Below are 10866 nucleotides of genomic sequence, written 5' to 3'. Positions count from 1 at the left end.
AAAACTCGATCCCAAGCCACAAGAAAGCTTCCTAACGTCCATAGCAACAATCTAACAAGTCTAACATCACACAACAAGCAGATTAAAGAGTTCTCTAGCTTAGATAAGCCATGGTCCTGCACTTACCTTTGCCAAGACGAATCTGAACCTAAACACAAGAAGAAAACGCTTTTTAGGATGCTCCTACAATGATCCCAGCTACAAATCTCTACAGGAACAGCCTCAAATCTCCAGAAATCTCCAAGAACACCAAGAGCACTTCTCTTTCTTTTTGTTTCTCTCAAAAGCGGCTAAACACGCCTAATGAGACAAAACACGAGTTTAAGGGTTTTCCTTTACCCAAAACGCAGCGTTTGACTTAAGTCAAAACGGAGAAACTCGACCTTGCATCGACCGATGCAACATCTGCATCGACCGATGCAACTCCCAAACCGGGATTTCGGTTCACGGATGTTACAGCTTTCCTAGACCGTGCAGACCTTTTGGTTACTGAAAAACTGTGTTGCCTTTGATAAATCCGAACATGGAATATTGGAGAATCATCTATCGTTGAAGCTCTCACCCTCCACTGACAACCACGAACCCAACATTTTACAATATGCAAAGTAGGCCTTGATTCAGGCACATAAAAGTCAAACATTTGGACCACACTTAATATCTTCAGACTAACCAACAAATCTTTTCTTAATTCATATGTTTGACCAACCGCTATATCAATATCTCTGATATCTAATTTGTCAAACAGACTGCGAAAACTACAATTCCTTTTAGGAAACAAAAAACCTGTGTTTGCTACACTTGTTTCCACAATTTCCTCTTCGTCATCCTTCGTTTCCTCAACTGCATTTTCCTTAGGCAAACTATACTCTTCATCCCCATAACTTGCTCCATCTGGGTCATCGAAACAATCAAACCTCATTTCGTTGTCTTCATCTTCCCCTTCTTCCTCGTCTTCTGCCACTCGTTTTTCCCCACACGCCTTCTCTTTATACTTATCGTGACGAGTAGCCATCTCCACTTTATCGTATTCCCCACTTTTAGATTTCTCCTCATCCCTTGAATCGACGATTTCAACACACAACCGACTCACTCCTTCTCCTTGACTTTGTCGGATGAGTCCTTGAAACTGTCGCCCATTACAAACAAACACCGGCGGGTGTCCTCTGGTAAGGATAATGACGCACTCTTCGATGCTAATTTGTATAATAACTTTACCTCACAAACTCTTCTGTCAAACCCGAAATCCTCGTACACCATTTCAACAAAATCCTCATAAGAAATTCCTCTTCTCACTCCTATCACTCTACAACCTCTTCTTACATCAACTCTAAACAACCAACGGTTGCTAGAAAATAACCACTTCCCACATAACAAAGGGATCTCCACCATTTTTTCAACAAATTAGGTTAAGTAATTGGAATGGACGAGATAGGTTGGACTAGGGAACGCAGACAAGTTTTTTCCTGCTATCAGTTTTATCTTCAGGGCAAAAAAAAATCTTTTCATATATTGGGGAACTCCATTTAACCTACAAAAAATATGTTAGGATTCACCTAACAATCCAATAACTCTATCACCAAACGAAACACTAAGTCTACGAATCTAATACTATTTTAGTAAGCAAAAACTCTATCATAACATTAGTTACGAACTCTATTCTAACCAATAACTCTATCACCAATACTTAGTCTACCGTCACTACTCAGTAGTCTGCCAAATAACTCAATCATGACATCTAACTCTACCACCACTACAATTAAGTCTATCATCTATCTCTAATTCACCCATAACTCTAAGAATCTCTTTTTAACTTACTCTACCGCCACTACATATAAGTCTACGGTAGCAACTTACTCTACCGTAAAACTCTAAGGTTTTCACTAACTCTACCATAACTATTTTTAACTCTCTCGTGTAACTCTACTAGTTTAAAAACTCTATCATAAAACTATATCTCTACCACCATTCAACATCAATCTATCGCATAACTCTAAGAATATCCCTAAATCTACTTGCTAATTCTACCAACCTCATATAACTCTATCGTCACTACAATGGTAGACTTATGGATTGGTGGAAAATTTTCCCTCCAAAACCAGCTCTCTTTTAACGCTTTCTTTTCTACGTGGTTATTAACTACGATGGCATGTTTGATAATTATTTTTTTCCTGACACTATATATAAAGGACCATCTTGGCATTTTTAGTCACAACACCTTACCTCCCAATCTGGTAATAAACAAGGATTTACGCCCTAATATAGTAACTCACCCTTTTTTTATTCTAAAGATATTGAATTTTTATAACAAATACTTATACATATCTAAAAAATTTGATGTTTGAATCAATCTTGGAATTTTTCCTTTCGCTCTTTGCTTTTGCATTTTAGATTTTATCGAGATTAGATTTGATGGTGTGTTCTTTTTATTTAGGATGTGAAAAAATTTCATCTTGTATATGACACTTTTGTATCCGAAAGAAATTATCGGATTATGAAGTTTAACATATGAAATTTATTTTTAGGCAATTTTATGTTTTAGTGGAAGATTTGATTATCGATGGTTGGCCGTAAAAAAAAAAAAAGTTGTGCAATCATAACCAAACCAAATCACATATATTCTGTTCATTTTACACCGCTTTCATATTTGTTATGACTTGTTCTATAACTTCTACTAAAATTTTAAATCATTTGTTCTTCAACTTCCGTTTGATAGTCTATTTCCAACTAATATTTGATAACAGTGTTCTTTTTAGGGCAAATATATAAAAACACTATAAACTATCCTTTGTAATTAGTTTTTTTTTTTTTTTCGGGTCTAGCATCATCATATCCCTCTTATTGGTTAAATGTCCGGAAAATTAAGCAAAATACTTCCAAATCAAAGTCAATAGTTTATAGTCAGTCAAATTCAGTCTTATATATAAGACCCCATGTCGAGGTAGTCATATAATATGTATCTTTTACCGTCTTATATTCATGTCCATGTGAACGAACTTATAAATTAACGTTTTCACATGCTGAGACCAAGTGGTGGGGGAGTGGAGCCTTCATTTTAAGTAATAGTTGGTCCGCTTTTTATGCGGGTCTTATTTAAAACCAATTGGTTAAATATGTTTAGAAAATATACTATATATTAATTCAAATTTTGGGTTAATGAAAGAAATAAATATTTAGTGGAATTTTCGGTTTTTCCATCGTTTTATAATTTGAAATGTGAACATTTTTATAAAACAATAAAGATACCACAACAGTGTGTAGAGAATTTTTCTTAAATACCAAAACAGTGTGTACATAAATTCTCTTAACTCACTGAAAGTAATATATAGAAGAAACAAATATCACTAAATTAGGCTGTTATATAATCAAAAGCACTGTTTTGTATTATTCTGTTTTTATGAAAACCTCACCTACTAAAATTTATTTTTTGAATTACAGCTTTGCCACTTGTCGTTTTGCCAATCTTGAAACTGAATTTGACTATCTACAGCTTTAACCCAACGTCTAAACTCGAAGAATGATTGACAATATTATAGGACTCAAAATACAATGATAGTATCAACAAAATACAATACAATGACTTTATACTCTCAAATTGTAGGGTTGGAGCTTAAAAAATAATGTAGGGTAAATTCTGTTATACTATGGTATTAAGTCAGCAAACGCTCATTTTTTATTTTGGCACCAATCATGAATTAGTTATTCAATTTGAGAACGTGCAATCAATGTTTTGCAACTTAAATAGATTCCATAGCTACACCACCTTCTCCTGATTATACAATTTCGAAATCAGATTTACTTTACACCAATTTTTCCACAGTTACTCTTCCAAACATATTACAACTTTAGTAATTTTCACCTCTATTCATAGTTTTACAAGTTTAATGCTAAATCATACTTCCTTTGTTTCAGATAATTATCTTTAAAAGTTTACTTACTCATGTTAAGAAAAAAAAAATTTCAAAGTTTTACCATTCATCATGAATGCATTAATGCATCATGTTTCTATTAGTTAATACATTAAAGTAATAGAGATGAAACTTGAATTTTCATCTAAGATATGCATTGAAATATAAGTTATACAAACATAGGGAGCTCCAATTCTTATATATGCAATTTTTTTATAAGCGTTTGCCCAAAAAAAATAGAAGATATTTTTGATGCAAAATTATAATTTTCATGATTATAACACAATATATATATATATATATATATATAATTTTAGAATTCATTCGAGTTGATTTACAAAAGAACTTCCGACTTATCAGCTCACAAGCAAAAAATAGATTTCGTGAAGCAAAAGGGTACTATGCTACAAACTCCTGTTTAATAAACCACTTGGAAATTGATCAATACATATTTAATTACATCATTATTTACAAAACATAAAATAAACTCAACTATATAGTTTTGCTTTTGTTTTCACCAAAAAAAAATATAGTTTTGCCTTTGTAAAGAAAAAACGCGTAGAGTTTAGGGCATGTCCAACGATAGTTTCTCTAAAGAAGAATCGATTCTCTAAACATGCGACAGTTTATAATAAATTAATTTTTATTTTCCAAATTTATTATTTAAATACATAATAATTTAAAAAAAAAAAAAAAAATATATTATTTTGAGCAACTATGAGCGTTTTGGGGATGTAGTCTACATCATGCATGGGATCTATATAAAGCACATCAAATTCTGCTTCAAACATCAAACAAGTTCAATTTCAAAAATATCAAGGCAGTGTGTTTAATTTGGTTCATTATAATAATGACAATCTCTGACATGAGAAATAAATGTGTGGTTTTGGGTTTAGCAATGTGTCTAGTTCTCTCAAGCTTCCATGAGGTTTCTTGCCAGGTACGTAAACCACGATTAAAATTCCTTTTGCTTTATTACGATATCGAGAATTAACTTTGCATGCATTTTTGATTATCATTGATCAGGTTCTCGGAAGCAGTAGTGAAGACTCGCTTGACGATCTAAACCTACCAAGTCAAAAACATTTGTTAGAAGAACTTAGGATTTGTTTTCTTAATATCTATGAATAGCCAAGATTGAATATGGGTTCCTTTTTTCTTTTCTTGTTTGCAGCTAACATCAACGATATCTTCGACGAAGAAAGGAGTCCATGTAATTTTATAAAGCTATTCTTGTTTTTTCCGATTGTGTTGGCTTCTCGTTCTTTAAGACTATAATTATTAATCTCTTGTCAGCTATATCAACTAGTGAGAGTAGTGAAAGCGAGAGTAGTTACAAGGAAGAATCAGTAGAGGAGGAGACATCATCTTTTGGCCTTAACACGCTAAAACCATCTCCAATGTATGCCTCTATTTTTTCCTCTAAAATAGAGTAACTCAAAAATAGAACATTGTTTTGCTCCAATGTATTACTCTATTTTTAACTCTAAAATAGAGTTAGTGTAAAAAAATAGAGGTGAGAATAGAGTTGCTCTATATATAGAGCAATCCTACCATTTTCTCTATTTTAGAGTAAAATATAGAGTAGGGTTGGAGCAAATGTTGCTCTATAATAGAGATTTGACTCTAAAATAGAGTCGGGTTGGAGATGCCCTAACGCAGGCTGTTAATATAGAATTATCTTTATATATATACCTAAAAAGTAAAAACAAATTAAAAAATTTACTTTTTCTAATTCTGGTTTATGCACTTTGGATCTATAGTCCGAAGCTGTTAGTGGTCTTGATGAAGCGGGTCAGAGTTCGAGTAGGAAGAACGCAATGGACCGTACATGAAAACGCATATTTGTGACTAAGTGTAGTTACGATTGACTTTGTGTTTGTATGAGCATAAAGTAAATAATGCACAAGCTTTGTTAACGGGGTTCGGTTTTTCCTACATCCCCGGGAGCTAGTCTNTCTTCGCTTGCTTCTCCAAACACAAACACTTCTCAATATACTCTCGATCTCTTTCTCTATACCTTTAATTCTCTACTAGCCACAAATCCAGGACCATACCCGAAACAAGAACAGATCTCTATTGAGCACTACTCTGATACCAATTGAAAACGCATATTTGTGACTAAGTGTAGTTAAGATTGACTTTGTGTTTGTATGAGCATAAAGTAAATAACGCACAGGCTTTGTTAACGGGGTTCGGTTTTTCCTACAACCCCGGGACCTAGTCCAGAACAAATTCACTAGAACAAGATAACAATTACAATTGCATATGATACAAGCACTCTATGCCTATCATTCTTTTCTAGATGAATAAACCATCAAAAGATCTCTCTATCTTGTTGATGGGGCAACACCACACATCTTGTGTGCATCTCTCAAAACTACCTTGAAGCACGCAAGTCTTTATGAAGCGCCCTCTTGGTATTTATATCAATTGCCCAACCCCTAGGGTTGGCAACTTTCCTATTATACAACAAATAGGAAATTGAGAACTTTCCTTTTTCTTTTTGAATAAGGAAAGTTTCTCTCCATGATCTCATCTTGAATCTTCCATTCAAGATGTTCATCCAGCTCAGCAGCCGCCACTTGGCTTGTCCAAGTTCGTCTTAAAGCTTATGTACTCAAACTCTTTAATTCAGCTTCTTGTACTACTTCCTGTATTAACATTGGACTAGTACAAGAACTGGTTCAGACGTTTGATACATCCTCTGATATATCTAGTCTTCTTGGCTTGTCTAAGTTGTCCCAAACGTTTTTTCTCCAACTCTTCAAAGCATTCACACAACTTGGCTTCCTGTACTACTTGACATACTACCTCTTGTACTACTTTGTTACTTCACATATGTTCTTACCGAAATATTGTCAAGTAGTGCCTCAACATCTTCTTTGTTAGTTCTGCTCATTGTCTTCACATACACCTGGTTGTATGAGATCTTGGTTTCATTAGCAATCCCATGACATGTTCCGGACAGCTTATAAAACTCAGTCAACACATTCATCTTCAATCTCTCCCTTGGTGATTGAGTTTTATAATCCATGCACCTACTAAAACCAGTCAACACAACATTTTCAATCTCTCCCTTGGTGATTGTGTTCTATAATTCATCCATCTTTTAAAACCAGTCAGCACAACATCTTCAATCTCTCCCTTGATGGCTGCGTTTTAAATCCTAAGCACTTCATGTTGCATCATATATTAGACTCAAAAGTTCGAACATCTTTATTCTCCCCCTTTTTAACTTAGTTTGATACTCAAGCATTCTTTACTAGTAGAACTCCCCGGTAAATTTTGCTCTTAGCTTACACCAGACTTGACAGCCTTGACAATCTCTTCTCCCCCAGCTTGAGTGCAAACTAAATTAAAAATCTCTGTGCTTAACATCATTATACACATGGTTAATACTTCCAGAAAACCTCTAACCAAAACCAAGATATGCTTAAGACTCTTCTTCATTGCCCATCACTTCTCAGCCTTAAGTAGTCTACTCATGTGCATGAACCATCCGATAACTTATTCATGAGACATTGAGTAGTTTTAGATAATCCCTTTCTCATGTGCAGCCTTGAATACTCTTCAAAACTTTGATATCAACATCTCAATTTGACACAAGAGTACCAGCACATCCTGTTGAAAAACTGTAACTTAACTTGAGTAACTTGCAAGGATTTTTCTTGACAATCTCCTTAGTAGTCTCCTTCTCTTTGAACACTCTGCTTCCTAAATTACTTGCAGATAATTTGAATCATACATGCTTCTTGTTTAGAATTTCCAGTTTCTGAACAACTCAAACTGCTAGCTTTCTTTGTAGATATATCTCACAAACTGATCAAATGATTTAACTACCAACCTCACTGCTCATAAAAAAAAAACTTCTTTTAACTATGTTCCTGGCTTATGAATCCTTTGCACATCTATCAAAATCTTGCTCACACATATAAAATTTCTCTGCAAAATATCACTTCATCTCACCTTATCTCGAGTTTGACTGATCCTCCTTTTGATGTCACTACCAGAACGTTAAATATCCAGACAAAAGAAGCATGAAGCACATCATAAAGTTTTAGCTCGATCGTATTGCTTTTAGATCTGAAAAATTAAAGTTCCCTTCTTTGATGTTGCAGTTCAGATCTTCCTTGCCTTCATTCTTCCAGGCTTATGTTAACCAAGTTTCAATTTCTTAGATTGATCTCAAGCCTCTCATATAGAGTGAATCATTACGTAGGATTTCCTTTTCCAATGGTTTTCACTCTTGGTTTTTCTTCAAGATGAACCATTTTCTTTACACTTTATCTCCACCATGACCCAAGTTTGAAATCTCTTTGCAAATTTCTTTTGAAAAACTATGACTGGACTTATCATAATCATTGAGAAGAGCCTCTTCTTCTTCACATCCATACTGACTTAGTGACTTGTCTTACATGTAGTAGAACTTCTAAATTCTCAGCATAAGTCCTCAACAAGAATCTGTGAATTTTTCTGATAATGTGAAAAGACAATTTTCAATCACTCTTTGCCACATAATCTCAACTTTTTTCATGAACTCTTTTTATGAATCTCCTGCAAGTTCCAGCATTTTAGTCTCTCCTTTAGATAATTACTAAACCGGTTCAACCATCACTCAACTCAAAATTCAGCTTGATCTGCTTCTGTGTTAATTTCTGATCCAACCTCTAATAAACAGACTCATATAACTATTCTGAAACACCATCATTAAACTTTGTTTCCGGACTCACAAAACCAGTTCTCTTCTACCAGATCTAGTTCAAGATGTCCGGAGTATCTCTGCCAAGTTTCATCCCATTCCGAGTGCATTTGGTCGTCCATTTAATGTTTCCACCGGAAGTGGTCAGATCTCAAACTTCAGATGAATTTTGCTCCGATCAGATTATAAATCTCGAATACAACACAAACCAACCGTCTAAATCTTAATCCCACCATTGAGAATCAAGACATCAATACCACGAAGCTCGCCACCAAGTTCCATCTCGATCAGATTACATTTCATCCACCAAACGTTTCCTTGAATCAGACAATTTGGAACCTGTTTTCTCTTTTCTTCTTTAATTTGAAAAACATATAGTTCGACATTGATGATGCAGTTTATATCTCCTCTTCCCAGTCTTCTCCTCTATGACTGCATCTCTCTCTTCCTTAGTGATCTTTTTAATCACACAACCTTCTTAATGTTTTCTGTTATCATACATACATTACATGACCAACGAGATCATCTCTAAAAATATGATCTGCAAGCTAGCCTTCAAGAATCCAATGTTAAACTTCTTGTCTTGAGGCAACTAAAATTCTGCCTGGGACACAATCTCTAAAAGATCAGTAATCTTCATAACCATAATCTTGTTATTTGCAGCGGAATCTCAGACTTAAAGTTTCAACAAAGAACTCTTGAACTGAAACTGAAACAAATCTTGAACTGAAACTTGTACATCAGTCTTGATGCAGAGTACGGAGCAGAAAAACAACCCAGAAAATTATGAATTTTCGTGACAACATCCACAGCAGTCATATGAATCCACAGGAAGAAACGGATCACGATTTGGGTTTATCGTTAGCAAGATATGATCAACTTTGTAAGACAGATCCAAAACGATATAAACCTGCGAGCAGCCAACTTTGAGAGTAATTTCTCACCAAACCACAAGAAACCAGACGTCGATCTTTATACCATTGAAAAGATCTCGTTCTCAAGTTTTCAGAACACCTTGAGTAGCTCAAATCTGACGTCTTTAGCCAAAGAAAATGAAGATGAAAGAATCACACCGCAGCCACAACATTGTTCTTGGAGTCTGAAATATTAATATAAGAACACACAAAGTTGGGTCTTCATGATTGTGACTTGACTCTTGATCATACACCTTGAGACAAGAGCTCCTCCAAGAAATTTTCTCTACCGAAACCAGTGATGTCAAGTCTCTTCATTCTTAGATATTCTCTCTGAACTTGAGCTTCTTCTTTAATTCACAGTATTTCTTATATTTACCAAGAAATCTACCAATGAGAGCCTTAGTTATCATCCTCCAGAAGATATTCCCTATTAACTCCATTAGAGACCATCAGGACTACTAGCCACTGATTCTCCTTCCTTCAGATTTGTTTAGAATTCCACCGAAGCGATGCAAATCAATTCACTTCTTCCTTCCATAACTCATGAGTTTCTCCACTATAGACTTGAAAACTTTCTCATTTCTCTTCCAGATTAAGAAATCACAATTGAAACACCACCTAAGAAGTATTATAAAATTTGTCGCTCGTATCTTCAAGATAGTGAATCGGAGAAAACGACTCTTGATTTATCTTCTCTAACTTTCTTAATTAGAGTCACACGCGTGATTGTATAAGTCCGCTTTCAACATCCACATTGCTCTCTTCATCCTGAAGGTTTATCACTTGGTCATCTCAAAATCAGCATGAGACCACGATCAAGAGCAAAGATGATCAAACTCCTTTGATTTCTTCTCTTCTATAGACTCTTTCTTTTCCTTGATTGAAGAAGAAAGAATACTTTCCTTTATAACAATTTTGACCACTCTGTTCTACAGGTAAAAGCGACCACATCCTTCAACTCTTGAAACTTTAATCTCCAATGTCTTCTCATGTGACCACATGAGCTTGAGTCGAGTCCGTCACAAACACTAAAACCTCTCTTGTATTGGAGCTTCTTAGGTTTCTGCAATCTCCCTCAACTCTTCTTCATGGAGAATCTTTCTCTAAACTCACTACGAGCTATGAATTGAAACCTCTCTTACGTCGAACGTAGAAGACTCCCATTCCTACATCTCTCTAATTTTTCAATTACCAGCTCATCATGATCTTCAAAACTTCTGTTTCGCTTAGATGATGTTTCAAAAACATGTTATATCACCTTTTCAATCTCTTTTCGTACTGGGCTTCTCTCAGGCCCAAATTATATAAATGAATTCATGCCCAAAAAAAAAAAAAAAAAAAA

Source organism: Camelina sativa, chromosome 5 (genome assembly GCF_000633955.1).
Source record: "Camelina sativa cultivar DH55 chromosome 5, Cs, whole genome shotgun sequence".
NCBI classification, from domain to species: Eukaryota; Viridiplantae; Streptophyta; class Magnoliopsida; order Brassicales; family Brassicaceae; genus Camelina; species Camelina sativa.
This window is presented reverse-complemented; position numbering follows the sequence as displayed.